Genomic DNA, 16,005 nt, shown 5'->3' with positions numbered 1-16,005 from the left:
CAGATATCAGAATAAGCATGGCAAAATTATTATTAAATAAATAAACATAATATTTTAATCTGAAAATATGACCACTCGTAATTTTGTTAGTTTTTCACCATTGATTTTGAACCTTCAACTCATATAAAAGTATTAAGACTATTAAAGGAAAAGTATGGTCTGGCATTACAAACAAACCTCTTGCATCTTCACAGTGTTTCCATTGTTTCTGTAAATATTTTCCTCATTTTTTGATTTCAAGCTCTTTTCTTACAAAGAATTTTGTCTTCTACCTTGCCTGTAATCATGTAGTTTCGTGGTGGCAGCTAAAGAAGCCAAATGAAAAATGCTGATGATAAATAAAATATTTTACATAAGAACTTAAGTATATGAAAGAAAAAAAAATTACAAAGAGCAGATAACAATGCCAAAATGTACATCTGTGCACTGTATCAATGCAAAAATAGCTAATATGTATAGAGAGAAGTTATAGGGCAAAATCAAGAAAGAAACAGAGTATTGTAATCTTTAGATCTGGATATATTTAGGAGTATAGAACCAGGGAGATCCACCTGGGATTCTCTACAACAGTAGTAGAGCATAGCAACAGTTGTAAAAGCCTTTTCAAAAATTTTGTTTCTGAGGATCCTGAATGGAGAAGGGCTAGAAATGACCAGTTTTTTAAAAAAAAGATAAGAACTTCAGATATACATGTTATTCTATTTATGTTTAACACCTGGTAAACTGCTGGAGAAATTTTTAGTGTAACTTAATTTATAATCAACTACACGAAAATACTGCCAGAAAGAGACGGTGAAGGAAACCTGATAGAGCTCACTGGGCCAAAATGATTTCATACTGTCACTATCTGGAACGAATCCTGATGATTTTTTAAGTAATAGAATCAGGCCTTTCATTTATTTAACAATTTTAAACGTAATAGATATCAAGCTTAACAGATAAAGAAAATACATCACCTCTTTTTTTTTTTTTTTTTTCTTTTCTTTCTGATAAAGGGCAAAAGCTAGTGAAATGAACTTTCATTTTACTTGAAAAGGGGATTAGATTAGATGAGTTTAGAAGAAAAGCCATTCCACCTCCTCTGCTCTCCTTGCCTCCGGCTTGTAGTGAGAATGAAACCTTGCAACTCAGTTCCTACTAAGATTAGATTTAAATTTCTACCACGATTCTTACTGTCATTCCTATAAGCAACCTCCATATTTTTGACTGTTATTAGTAACATTCAGATTGCAGCCAGACCTATAGTCCTGAAGAAAAAGCATTTGTTCAAGACTAAAATAACTACTTTCAAAGGGTTGAAGTCACCAGCTCAAGCTATTTCTTTCAGTGCCTGATGTTTGAAAAATTTCAAGAATGAGAAATAAAAGATTAATATGGCCGTCATTATCACTTCAGTACAAAAAAGTTTTTTGGGGGAGGACCTATGGCAACCTACCTGCAAATGGAAATTATCAGCTCTTTCGGCAAGTCTGAGCTGGCTGAACATTCATAACCCTGATCTCCTCCTACTGCCACCAACCAATCCCTCAGCAACAACAGAACTATAAATAAACAAAATCCAGGGATTTATATCTTCCCCTTGTCATTATTGCTAAATCAAATACGAGATCACTATGGAAAACATGGAGGGAATCAACACTAACCAACGCATTAAAATTGTGTTCCATAGAAAAACAGCACAAAATCAGATTTTTGACCTTTTGTTTTTTAACCAGTCATTGGCCGCTGGTGTCAAGGCACAAAGAGCATCTTTGATCACTTACTTTCCAAAAGAAACTATTTTTTACTTCTCTGCTTAATATGATAAACTGATTTTCAGCACCTATGCTGACATATTACAGTGAACCTGTACAGTAAAGGAAAGGTAAAGCCATTCTTTGGTCAGGATCTACCCTGTGTGTTCTTACAGAACACACAAAAAATTAGAGGATGTAACCTATTCTTGGTCCATGGATCTATTAATGTACTTGCTAGGAATCTGGGGAAGAAATTGTGAAGAATTCCTTTAGTACGCTACATTTCATGTAATCAAAGATTTGACAAAAATAAACATTTAAAAAATAATAATTTGTTTACATTTATGAAGGTGCATACACGGAAAGACATATTTTATTAAAAGAAAAAAGGAGAGACATCAACATAAAAATATTAAGGTTCCTATTGTCATAAATCAAAGTAAGTAGAAAATAATAATAAGGTTCTTCTAACAAAAAGATAGCATATTCTTTGTCAGCATTTATCTTGGGATTACTTGATGTTAAACAAGATATAAAGGGAGGAGTTATGAGAAAATCAAGTGAACACTTGTGTGTGGAAGGCATGACTGAAAAGATGAAGTCTGTGACTGATTCTTAAAGAGATCTGATACGGTAATGCTAGACAGGAGGATGAATGAGAGGAGTCTAGGGACAAACAGGATTTCAGGCTTGGGAATTACCCAAGCTAGGGGCAGTAAGAGAAAGTAGATTTAAAAACTAAGTTTTGAAAATAAATAGCTTTTTTCAAGATATACCTATCTGGGCAACCAATGGATATCTTAAATTTATTTGACTGGTTATTGTTCCTGTGTGTTCAGTAATAGCTAGGGTGATAGGTCAGTTGTTTTGTGGGTTTTTTTGGCATCACATTCAGGACAAGTTTCTGAAGCCAGACACACTGTCTCCATAGTCCAAAGTTGGATGCACACATGCATGCACACAGTGCACAGTACATTTTGTTAAAAACAGCTAAAGAGAGTGGTATTTTCCTCAGAAGTGTGGCACCAGAAAGGAACATCTTATCATGTAAGATACAGACGTACAATTTCTAACTGCTAAATTCTCCTGCCAATCATTTCAAATGCACATCAAAAGCAGAACAGGTATAATACTGCATGGCAGCTTGTCAGCATTCCAAGGCTGAGTCTCAGTAATACCTGTGCACGTTGCACTTAGGCTGGTTTGTAACCTGCAGAGATTGGAAACAAAATATGCAGGAAAGGAATTTTCCCTCCTTTCATTTTTAAGTGTTATCTAATTTTATTATAAAGTAAAAATGTGTTAAAATACTTTGCTGCAACAGTGAAATGCACATATCACACCTTACACAGAAATAATAGGTAAAATAAAGAAGACAACAAAATAAAAGGAGTAGTTCATGAATGAAAAGAGAAGCATGAAAAAAAGATATTACCTTACCTATAATCCTGTGTCTTTTCTTGTCTTCTGAACACATTTGCTTTCTTTTTTTTTTTTTTTTTTTTTTTTAATAGCTTTCTATCTGGACACTTTTTTTTCTTGGAGAGAAGATAGGAAACACCCCATCCACCACAAAATATCACCACAAAAAAAAAAAAAAAAGAGCTGAATGAAAGAAAAAAATAATAATGTAATGCAAATGTAAGATGAGCAGGTATATAGCATATTGTATGTATATGCAAACGTTCCTCCAATTAACAGTATCCTAGCATAACTGACTCATAATTTTAGCACTCAACTGTTAGGCGGTGATGCTGAACTTGTGTACAGTGGTCATAATCACTGTGCATATGTTAAGTATCTTCTTTTTCTACAGAATACAGAGACTATTTTCCCCCACAGATTAACTGCTTTGTAAATGAGCATCCAAGCAAAACTAGACATCTGATATGATATGATATGATGCAATATGACACATGCATTTTCTCTGTAAATAAGAATGAATAAAAGTCTCTGAGGCCACTTTTTCTCATTTAAATTAGCGGTTAGAAATGAGCAGATTTTATTTATATGTATCTATTTAACTCTTGCCATTCCCTTTTTTGCTCTCCAGACTTCATTTCTGTCTACATAGCCAACATCTCACTTTTAAGGTGAACTCTGTAGTTCTCTTTCACCGTATACCTGCTAGCTCTTCCAGCAGCTCTCCAAAAGTGTAACGCTATCCAAATGATCTAAAGTTACCTTTGCTGACTTTGACACAAAGTTTCCAAACCACTATCTAGAAAACACTTCACTTTTCCTTCAATACATTCTAGGGAAAGATTTACAAAGATGTAAATGGAGGGTAAAGAGTCTTATCGCCATGACCACATCATTCACCATGGGAATAAGACCTAAACCGATCTATGCTAATGGTAATGCTTAAGTGTAAAGTTACTTTAGACCTCTCGTAATTTTGACTTCTCTACATTTATATTCAGTTAAGCTATATTATGCTACACCGAGCTTTATTATCTTGGCCATGGTTAGCAACTCAGATTTCTCAATAAAGAAATGTCCATTCTGAAAGGAATCCTGAAATTTCTCATATCCCACATAGAAAGAGGTAATCACAATTTTGATATTTTTCCCTAAGGAACAAAAAAGCTCAAATCCCCAAAATATTAACTTCAAAACACTAAAATAATTTATTTCAACAATATTAAAATGTTTCCTCTAAATAAGAAAGAAATTAAAATGCAAATATAGACAAACAGAAATTGAGTGCTAAAATGAAACAACAAACTAAAAGATATACTTAAGCATTTTATGTCAACATTTTTCAATTTAAAAGCCTATAAAAAACCCAACATTTTGTGAAAAAATCAATTTCAACAAATTATTTTTTACTAATAGAAGGATATTATCTTGCAAACATTTCCAACTAGTTTTATCAGGAATGTTCTACATGTCAGACTTGAGTGTGATTTCTTAAAGTGGTACCTTATTATTTGTGAGGATTGAAACCACCTAAAAACATCAAAGAGACATAATGAAAACACAATAATGTTGTTTAATGGAACATCAGATATTCAACCCTTTTTTCTAGAACAGAGCAACAGAAAGATACTTATTTCAGCTCTCTGAAGTGTGTTACCAGAGATCAGAATTTCACAAATAAACCATGTATATCATCTGTAAGAGAAAGGGAAAAAAACAATACAAAAATGTCATTACGATTCAGCAAGAGTATGGGTTATACAGGTGTTTGGTTAAAAAGAAAACAAATTAATTCTTAGCCCCTTCTTTTTCCCAGTGGCTCTTCCCATTTCAGAATTCTTGTAGGCTATTGACATATCCCAAGTGCTTCCATTGCTTCTATTTTGTGCACATTATCGCTGGGCTTTCCTAAGCTTATTTGCATTTACCAATACTTTAAGTGTCAGGTATCATTTATGTTAAGGATAGGGAAATATGGCAATTAAAATCACAATATCCATGTCCTCGGCAGAAACAACAAACTTTACTTTTTGCTTAGATGTCTACAGAGTATTTAAGGTTCTGCAGGGAACCTGAGCAGTAGTTGCTAGTTCCTCTTAATGCAAGAGTCCTCATTCTCTATGTATGATATACCTTGCCTCTGTCAAGTTACAGCATTTGTGTGCTGCCAAAAACTTCAATATAGAACGACAAGCATAAAATGTTTTTTTATGATGCAGGTAATTTTTTTTTTTTTCAGGGACTAATTAATAATAATGCAACAAAAGTACTTTCTGTCTAAATTAGCTGTGTCTTCAGTAAAACAATCTGCTAGTATAATTACAAAAGTCTAGCTTTACTTTTTTTTTTCTATCTTAGGCTTTTTGTTATGTTACAGTTTTTATATGTCTTTAATAAGCTCAGGACTTTACTAATAGAAATGAGATGTCTAATTCTTAGACTATGTGTGTATGTTAGGTGAGCTGTACTGAAGGAATAAAGAGTATTTTTCTTTTGTTTCTCTTATTACTTCCTCAGTAATAAGCTGTTTGGAGAAATAAATGGGGTCTATTTTTTCATCCTGGTCTTCTTAATATATTTAGGCGTTGTGGTTTAACCTCAGTTGGCAACTGAGTTCCGCACAGCCGCTCACTCACTCCTCCCTCCCCCCCCCAGTGGGATGGGGTAGAGAATTGGAAGAGTATATAAAAATATAATAAAATAAAAGAGCAATAACAATAATAATAATGTAATAATAATAATAATAATAATAATAATAATAATACTAATACACAAAGCAAGTGATGCACAGTGCAATTGCTCACCACCCGCCGACTGATGCCCAGCCAGTCCCTGAGCAGCAGCCATCCCGGCCAGCTTTCCCCAGTTTATGTACTGAGCATGACGTCACATGGTATGGAATGTCCCTTGGGCCAGTTTGGCTGTGCCCCCTCCCAGCTTCTTGTGCACCTCCAGCCTTCTCAGTCCTTAGAGCATGGGAAACTGAAAAGTCCTTGACTAGTGTAAACACTACCGAGCAACAACTAAAACATCGGTGTGTTATCAACTTTGTTCTCATCCTAAATCCAAAACACAGCACTGTACCAGCTACTAGGAAGGAAATTAACTCTATCCCTGCCAAAACCAGGACAATATCCGCCCCTTATTCTATACCATCTATGTCATGCTCAAGTCTCATATTTTCCAGTACATTCCCATTAATCACCACCACTTTTCCCAGGTTTCTTTATATATACACACAGAGATATCATTCCCTTAGTCTATGGGACATCCCTCTAAAATGTTTGGTGAGTTCATTTAGTCCATGACTTCAGGCTCCAGGCCTCCCCATATTTATATTTCAGCCATCGTCCTCTACGCCAGAGAGGCTTTAACCGCTTGGCTTGCTTGATTGTAGCGCATGTTTCACATTCATGGATAACCTGTGCAATAGTGTCCATGGTCAAGTCCACCCCTCGATCATGAGTCTGTCTATGTGTTTCATTTCTTCCTTGGTGACCTGAGGTGTCATGGGCCCACCAAACTATAAATAATTCACGCTTATGTTGCCAGTCCAGATCCACCTGAGCCACTTCAATCTTAGCAGCCTGATCCACCTGCTGGTTGTTTTGATGTTCTTCAGTGGCCCGACTCTTGGGTACGTGAGCATCTGTGTGACAGACTTTTGCAACCAGGTTCTCTACCCAGGCAGCAATATCTTGCCACAATGCGGCAGCCCAATGGGTTTGCCTCTGCGCTGCCAGTTGCTCCACTTCCATTGCTGCAACCACCCCCACAGGGCATTTGCCACCATCCATGAGTCAGTGCAGAGATAGAGCACTGGTCACTTTTCTCGGTCAGCAATGTCTAAAGCCAGCTGGATGGCCTTTACTTCTGCAAATTGGCTCGATTCACCTTCTCCTTCAGCAGTTTCTACAACTTGTCGCATAGGACTCCGTACAGCAGCTTTCCACCTCCGATGCTTTCCCACAAGACGACAGGACCCTTCAGTGAACAGGGCATATTGCTTCTCATTTTCCGGCAGTTTATTTAACAGTGGGGCCTCCTCAGCACGCATCACCTCCTCCTCTGGTGATATTCCAAAATCTTTGCCTTCTGGCCAGTCCATGATCACTTCCAGGATCCCTGGGCGACTGGGGTTTCCTATTCGAGCCCATTGTGTGATCAGTGCGACCCACTTACTCCATGTAGCATCAGTTGCATGATGTGTACAGGGGACCCTCCCTTTGAACATCCAGCCTAGCATTGGCAGTCGGGGTGCCAGGAGGAGCTGTGCTTCAGTGCTGATCCCTTCCAAAGCAGCTCAAACCCCTTCATATGCTGCTATCTCTTTTTCAGCGGGCCTCGGATCCTCTGTATCCCCGACTCCAAAACCCTCAGGGTCGACCTTGAGTCTCCCCTGGTGCTTTCTGCCAGAGGCTCCAGGTAGGGCCATTCTCCCCAGCTGCGGTGTAGAGCACATTTTTTACATCTTGTCCTTCCCGGACTGGCCCCAGGGTTACTGCATGAACTACCTCTTCTTTAATCTGTTCAAAAGCTTGTCATTGCTCAGGGCCCCATTTGAAATTGTTCTTCTTTCGGGTCACTTGATAGAGAGGGTTTATGATCAGACTGTAATTTGGAATGTGCATTCTCCAAAAACCCACAATGCCTAAGAAAGCTTGTGTTTCCTTTTTGCTAGTTGGTGGAGACATGGCTGTTATTTTGTTGATCACATCCATTGGGATCTGACGACATCCATCTTGCCATTTTATTCCTAAAAACTGGATGTCCTGGGCAGGTCCCTTGACTTTACTTTGGTTTATGGCAAAACCAGCCTTCAGAAGGATTTGGACTATTTCCTTCCCTTTCTCAAAAACTTCTGCTGCTGTGTTGCCCCACACGATGATGTCATCAATGTATTGCAGGTGTTCTGGAGTCTCACCCTCTTCCAGTGCAGTCTTGATCAGTCCATGGCAAATGGTGGGGCTGTGTTTTCACCCCTGGGGCAGTCAGTTCCAGGTGTACTGGACGCCCCTCCCAGTGAAAGCAAACTGTGGCCTGCACTCTGCTGCCAAAGGGATTGAGAAAAGCACACATCAGTGATATCGATTGTGGCATACCACTTGGCTGCCTTTGACTCCAGTTCGTATTGAAGTTCTAGCATGTCTGGCTCAGCAGCACTCAGTGGCAGAGTGTCTTCATTTAGGCCACGATAGTCTACTGTTAGTCTCCACTCTCCATTAGCCTTCCGCACTGGCCATATGGGACTGTTAAAGGGTCAGTGAGTCTTGCTGATGACTCTTTGGCTCTCCAGTCGATGAATCAGCTTACAGATGGGAATCAGGGAATCTCGGTTGGTGCAATATTGTCACCGGTGCACCGTTGTGGTAGTGATTGGCAACTGTTGGTCTTCAACCTTCCGCAACCCCACAATAGAAGGGTCCTCTGAGAGACCGGGCAGGGTGGACAGCTGTTTAATTTCTTCCGTCTCCAAGGCAGCTATACCAAAAGCCCACCAGTACCCTTTTGGGTCCTTGAAATACCCTCTCCTGAGATAGTCTATGCCAAGGATGCACAGAGCCTCTGGCCCAGTCACAATGGGGTGCTTCTGCCACTCATTCCCGGTTAGACCTACTTCAGCTTCCAATACAGTTAGCTGTTGGGATCCCCCCATCACCCCAGAAATACAGATGGGTTCTGCCCCTTTACAGCTTGATGGCATTAGGGCACACTGTGCACCAGTGTCCTCTAGAGCCTTATACTCCTGTGGGTCTGATGTGCCAGGCCACCTAATCCACACAGTCCAGTAAACCCATTGTCCCTTTCCTCCCCCTGGCTGGAGGCAGGGCCCCTCTAATCCTCATCACAGTATCCGTTTCTCATTTCTTGTAAACATGAGTCAGAAGTTTCTTCATTAAGATCAGAAGTAAGATCAGCCCTTCTACTCTGTCTGGAGAACTGCCCGCTGGAAACTGGAGCAGCAATTTTCCTGGAAGAACCCTCTTCTGTGATTGTTTTCCCTTGCAACTCATGTACCTGTGCCCCTAGGGCTGAGGTAGGTTTTCCATCCCACTTCCTCATGTCCTCTCCATGGTCACCTAGGGAAAACCATAGGGTGCCCCGTGGTGTATACCCTTTATACTCTCTCTCTCTCGAGCAAAAGAACTCTGACTCCTAATAGCCGAGATATTGGTCCGTACAGGTGGGGAGTAGGACCTATCCTCTGAATTGCTGGAACTCCTGGGACAGTTTCTCCACAGCCAAGATGAGGGAAGATGAGAGACTTTTTTCGTATTGCTGGAGTTGACCAGCCAATTCATCCACCATTTGTTCCTTTCCATCTTTCCAGGTCATCACTGTACTGTCCTGCAAGTTAGTCGCATCCAGTGTCAGCACAGAAAGGTAACGAAGGGATATTTATCTCACCTTCAAGGTCTATATCTGAAGTAGTCACTCTAGGCTCTCTGTATAACCACTTTATCCATGAAAACGAGAATTGTAAAGGCACTTAAATACTACATTTTGAAGACAAGTGCATCAATAACTAAGACACTTTGTTACTGTTCATCTTTCTGATCAACTTGGCCTTAGTACCATAGGGATTCAGACACAGTCCAAGACTTTCAGAACGCTGTCTTGTACAGAGGATTTCATCCAAGAAAAACACATGGACATAACTTGTTGATTCCTTTATTCTTTATATTTGTTCACCTTTCCATGGTAATGGCATTTTTGCGTTATTGTGGTGGTGATGGGGTTTTGTTTTGTTTGGTTGGGTTATTTTTTTAAGATTTAATTGTTTCTCCCATGTTTGCTGGCTAGAATAATATAAATAATTTTCTATTACCTGCAAGACATCATTTTTAAGGGTGTTTTTTTTTTCTTTAATTCCACAACACATTGGCATTGCTGCAGATTATAATGTAAATTTAGCAAGCATGCTGAGAGAATTGAGTTGAAATTTCTTGGAAAGATTCTGAAAGGTGCACTATGCACAAAATTTCAGAGTCATACAGTGAAACCTTTGCCAATGCATGAATATACACTCAATTTTAATCACATTGTGATAACAACATAGCAAATACAAAAAACTCTTTGATTTTCTGGGTAATTACCTTGTAGCATCAGTCCTGTTGTGATTGACTAAGTCAGTATAGCACTTCACAATTATTTTTTCACAGTGCCATTTTATTCAGAGAGTATAATGTACATTAAAAAAATTCTCACATATTCTCTGATGAGGTTGCTTTTTGTCCAAGGTTTTTCCCTGCAGACTGCTTTAAAAGGCACTACTTAGTATTAGAAGATGTCTCAATAGCATTATTCAAAACGTATTTGGGGTTATCTAATAGTTTATCTATGCATTAGCAATATTTTCTACTCTATCATTGCTAACACTCTCCACTATTTATAATGCAGATGAATTAACTAGAGAAGACGAAACTTGAATAGGAGCCAGAGACTTGACAACTGAGGGCCACATCTGGGTAACATTTACAGCAAACTATTGGGTACAAACACGGCACAAACAAAATCTGCAATTTTGTTGCTTGTTTCCACTACAATCTAGAGGCACATTAGTAGCAATGAGTGGGGTTTTTTTGTTTGTTTGGTTTTGTCTGTGTGTACATTTTAATATTTCACAGGTGGCCTGATAAAGGATCTCCAAATGGCCTCAGAGCTATCCCCACCTTGCAGCAGCTGAGCAGTCTTCGACCAGGATTCCAGCAAGGATCTGGACAGACACTAAACACTTCTCTCATTAGGGTCTCTCAGGTCTAGATCCTAAAGTTATTCAGAGATTATGCTTAAAGTTTATCTCACAAAGGAGGAGGCACATAAGAATTTAGTTAAACAAAACAACATCTGTCAGAGAAAAAGAAGCATCATACAAAAACTATAGTATACAGCAATCATAATACCTGAAAGAAAGCCTCCTGGGCATTTTTTACATATGAACAATCCTAAAAAATCATCAGACAAGCTGACAAGCTATCCCATTTACTAGAAGAATTCCTAAACAATAGACGTTTTAGCCACCTGATCACCAAATCGGATGAAAAGAAAATGAAATTGTACTGGGCACAGGAAATAGCGAACTATTCCCTGGAACAGGATATCAGCTATGTTAAACCCTACAATAAGTGAAAGCATGTGTATTCACACTTTAAGACAACCCTAAATTCGGTCCTCTCCAAACCCAGTAAAATAGTAAAAAATGTTCTCATAAACCTTCAAAACGGCAAACTACTAGGGTTTGCCCAGATCTGCTTGATTAGTTTAAACATGAGAAAGCCAAGGCCCAGAGACTGGAATTCCTTCTTGTTGCATGTATGCTTGTATCATCATTCTGTATTCTGTATATAAAAAGGGACAAATATCTTCCTCTTCTGAAGTGACAAACCTAATACCTACCTCAGTCACTTCCTTGATCTAACACTAAGCCCTTATCTGAACTTGTTCTTTTATATCAAGGAAGCTCAGCAAAATCTTCTTCTGAAGAAAAAAGTGACATAAAATGGCAAGAAGAGAAAAAAAAGTTTCTTAGTCTGAATTACTGTATGTCTCAGAATTCCATTTTCCTCCTCATTTTGTAAATCTGTCTTCTAGACTACAATTTTTCCAGGATTAAAAGGGTATCATCTAAAGCAAGCATATCTCAGTGTTAAACCCAACCAGAAGGAATAGGTAATATATAAAAATTAAACCTATCTGTTCCTCATAAATATTTCCTTTTATGAAAACATCCTGTGATTTTATAGGTCATGCAGAGAGGAAATGAGAAAGGCAAAAGCCCAGCTAGAACGCAATCTGGCCGCTGTTGTTAGAGACAACAAAAAGTGCTTTTACAAATATATTAATGACAAGAAGAGAGCCAAGGAGAATCTCCATCCTTTATTGGATGCAGGAGGGAACATTGTCACTGAGGATGAGGAAAAGGCTGAGGTACTCAATGCCTTCTTTGCCTCAGTCTTTAACAGGCAGACCAGTTATCCTCAGGGTATTCAGCCTCCTGAGCTGGAAGACGGGGACAGAGAGCAGGATAAACCCCCCATAATCCAAGAGGAAGCAGTCAACGACCTGCTACACCACCTGGATGCCCACAGGTCTATGGGGCCAGATGGGATCCACCCGAGAGTGCTGAGGGAGCTGGCGGAGGAGCTCGCCAAGCCACTCTCCATCATTTATCAGAGGTCCTGGTTAACGGGGGAGGTCCCGGATGACTGGAGGCTTGCCAATGTGACGCCCATCTACAAGAAGGGCCGGAAGGAGGATCCGGGGAACTACAGGCCTGTCAGCCTGACCTCGGTGCCGGGGAAGATTATGGAGCGGATCATCTTGAGGGCGCTCACAAAGCATGAGCGGGACAACCAGGGCATCAGGCCTAGCCAGCACGGATTCATGAGAGGCAGGTCATGCTTGACCAACCTGATCTCCTTCTATGACCAGGTGACCCACCTAGTGGGTGAGGGAAAGGCTGTGGACGTGGTCTACCTGGACTTCAGTAAGGCCTTTGACACTGTCTCCCACAGCATTCTCCTAGAGAAGCTGGTGGCTCACGGCTTAGACAGGTGTACTCTGTGCTGGGTCAAAAACTGGCTGGACAGCTGGGCCCAGAGAGTTGTGGTGAACAGAGTTCAATCCAGTTGGTGGCCGGTCACAAGCAGTGTTCCGCAGGGCTCAGTACTGGGGCCAGTCTTGTTCAAGATCTTTATCAACGATCTGGATGAAGGGATCGAATGCACCCTCAGTAACTTTGCAGATGACACCAAGTTGGGCGGGAGTGTTGATCTGCTTGAGGGTAGGAAGGCTCTGCAGAGAATCATAGACTCATAGAATCGTTAAGGTTGGAAAAGACTTCTGAGATCTTCGAGTCCAACCGTCAACCCAACACCACCATGCCCACTAAACCATGTCCCTAAGCACCTCATCTACACGTCTTTTAAATACCTCCAGGGATGGGGACTCCACCACTTCCCTGGGCAGCCTCTTCCAATGTTTAACCACTTTCAGTAAAGAAATTTTTCCTCACATCCAATCTGAACCTCCCCTGGTACAACTTGAGGCCATTTCCTCTCGTCCTATCGCTAGTTACTTGGGAGAAGAGACCGACACCCACCTCGCTACAACCTCCTTTCAGGTAGTTGTAGAGAGCGATGAGGTCTCCCCTCAGCCTCCTCTTCTCCAGGCTAAACAACCCCAGTTCCCTCAGCCCCTCCTCAGAAGACTTGTTCTCCAGACCCCTCACCAGCTTCGTTGCCCTTCTCTGGACACACTCCAGCACCTCAACGTCCTTCTTGTAGTGAGGGGCCCAAAACTGAACACAGTAGTCGAGGTGCGGCCTCACCAGTGCCGAGTACAGGGGCACAATCACTTCCCTACTCCTGCTGGCCACACGATTTCTGGTACAGGCCAGGATGCCATTGGCCTTCTTGGCCGCCTGGGCACACTGCCGGCTCATGTTCAGCCGGCTGTCACCCAGCACCCCCAGGTCCTTTTCTGCCAGGCAGCTTTCCAGCCACTCTTCCCCAAGCCTGTAGTGCTGCATGGGGTTGTTGTGGCTGAAGTGCAGGACTTGGCACTTGGCCTTGTTGAACCTCATACAGTTGGTCTCGGCCCATCGATCCAGCCTGTCCAGGTCCCTCTGCAGAGCCTTCCTACCCTCGAGCAGATCAACACTCCCACCCAACTTGGTGTCGTCTGCAAACTTACTGAGAGTGCACTCAATCCCCTCATCCAGATCACTGATAAAGATCTTGAACAAGACTGATCCCCAAAAGGTCCCCAGAGGGACCTGGACAGGCTGGATGGGTGGGCCCAGGCCAACTGTATGAGATTCAACAAGGCCAAGTGCCGGGTCCTGCACTTCAGTCACAACAACCCCGTGCAGCGCTACAGGCTTGGGGAAGAGTGGCTGGAAAGCTGCCTGTCAGAAAAGGACCTGGGGGTGCTGGTTGACAGACAGCTGAACATGAGCCGGCAGTGTGCCCAGGCGGCCAAGAAGGCCAATGGCATCCTGGCCTGTATCAGAAACAGTGTGGCCAGCAGGACCAGGGAAGTGATCGTGCCCCTGTACTCGGCACTGGTGAGGCCGCACCTCGACTACTGTGTTCAGTTTTGGGCCCCTCACTACAAGAAGGACGTTGAGGTGTTAAAGCGTGTCCAGAGAAGGACAACGAGGCTGGTGAAGGGTCTGGAGAACAAGTCTTATGAGGAGGGGCTGAGAGAACTGGGGTTGTTTAGCCTGGAGAAAAGGAGGCTGAGGGGAGACCTCATCGCTCTCTACAACTACCTGAAAGGAGGTTGTAGCGAGGTGGGTGTCGGTCTCTTCTCCCAAGTAACTAGCGATAGGACGAGAGGAAATGGCCTCAAGTTGCACCAGGGGAGGTTCAGATTGGATGTGAGGAAAAATTTCTTTACTGAAAGTGGTGAAACATTGGAAGAGGCTGCCCAGGGAAGTGGTTGAGTCCCCATCCCTGGAGGTATTTAAAAGACGTGTAGATGAGGCGCTTAGGGACATGGTTTAGTGGGCATGGTGGTGTTGGGTTGACGGTTGGACTCGAAGATCTCAGAGGTCTTTTCCAACCTTAATGATTCTATGATTCTATGATTCTATGATTGTATTGGCACACAACCATGTAAGAGTTTAGTATAGCTTCTGGTAGTGTACAAAAGTAAATAAAATATTATATATCCCTTGATTACTTTTGTACTGAATCTTCCTAACTTACTGTAAGTCCTATATTTTTAATTTCATTGTCATAGATAAAAGAAAATTTGCTAAAAGGTAAAACATTATGGAAGACTTTTTTACAAAGTATACTTGTTTATAAATACTTGATTATATGTTTCAAAGCCAAATATTTGTACACATCTCACTGGTAAATTGAAATTAAGAAATCAATCCAGTGCAATAAAAGAAATCAGAATGCTAAAGCAGAGCAGTAGTTGAATCCACTCGTTGTAGTTCGGTGCTGGTTTTATGCTAATTGGTTTTTCAAGGAGGAAGCTGAGCTTAAAGTACTTCTGATCAAGGCAGTTGAGACCAGGTTTATGGTCTTATGAGAGGCTGGTGTGGAACAGTCACAATGCACAATTGTGTTAATTGTTTGTGGAACCACACTTCAGTTTTCCAGTGGGGTGAGACTGTATTTCTCCGTTGATGCCCATTTCAGACTGTGTCTCTTTAGAGCAAAGCCTGCCAACTCACAAACTGTGCCAAACCTCAGTGTGGTTCTGTGAAGACTTTAGCCCTCTAAGAAATGAAACCAACTAACTCAGCGTGTATCACATCCCTTTGATTAGAATAATTGTTGTCCTCACCAAGCATTGATTTGTGGCCCCAGAGGTGCAAAGTCAGGGACTAAAAGATAATTATACCCAACTCCCATTTGAATAGTTACATTAAATGAATGTAACAAATTAAATTACTGATCTGTTGAAATATTATTCAGTGATTCCAGGCCAGCTTCAGCTTCTGCTCATATAAAATATCCTCTCAACTATGTCTTCTGTGGAATAACACATCTGTAAAAGCAGGTGCCATTGCTAATGCAGAAATTCAAAAGAAGTTAAATAGGAAAAGTATTCATACTCATTTTTAGACTCATTCTGAAAAATTTAAGTTTTCCAGAGTAACAGTGAAAATTCCTTAGTTATCAATCACTTCATCTTTTTTCATCCTCTAGGTGGCCTTTAGGGCAAATTCTATCTTTCCTGAGATTTACTAGTTTCTGTGGGTTTTTAAATTTGAACTGCTAAACTGCACAGCTCAAAGCGTAGATTAAGTGTATTTTGACAGATTCCTTAATCAGTTTATGATTAATAAATATACACTGGAATGCGACTACAAGCTTTTTTTTTT

The sequence above is a fragment of the Aptenodytes patagonicus genome, chromosome 1 (assembly GCF_965638725.1).
Source record: "Aptenodytes patagonicus chromosome 1, bAptPat1.pri.cur, whole genome shotgun sequence".
NCBI lineage: Eukaryota > Metazoa > Chordata > Aves > Sphenisciformes > Spheniscidae > Aptenodytes > Aptenodytes patagonicus.
The sequence above is the reverse complement of the archived record's forward strand: the minus strand, read 5'-3'. Positions refer to the sequence as shown.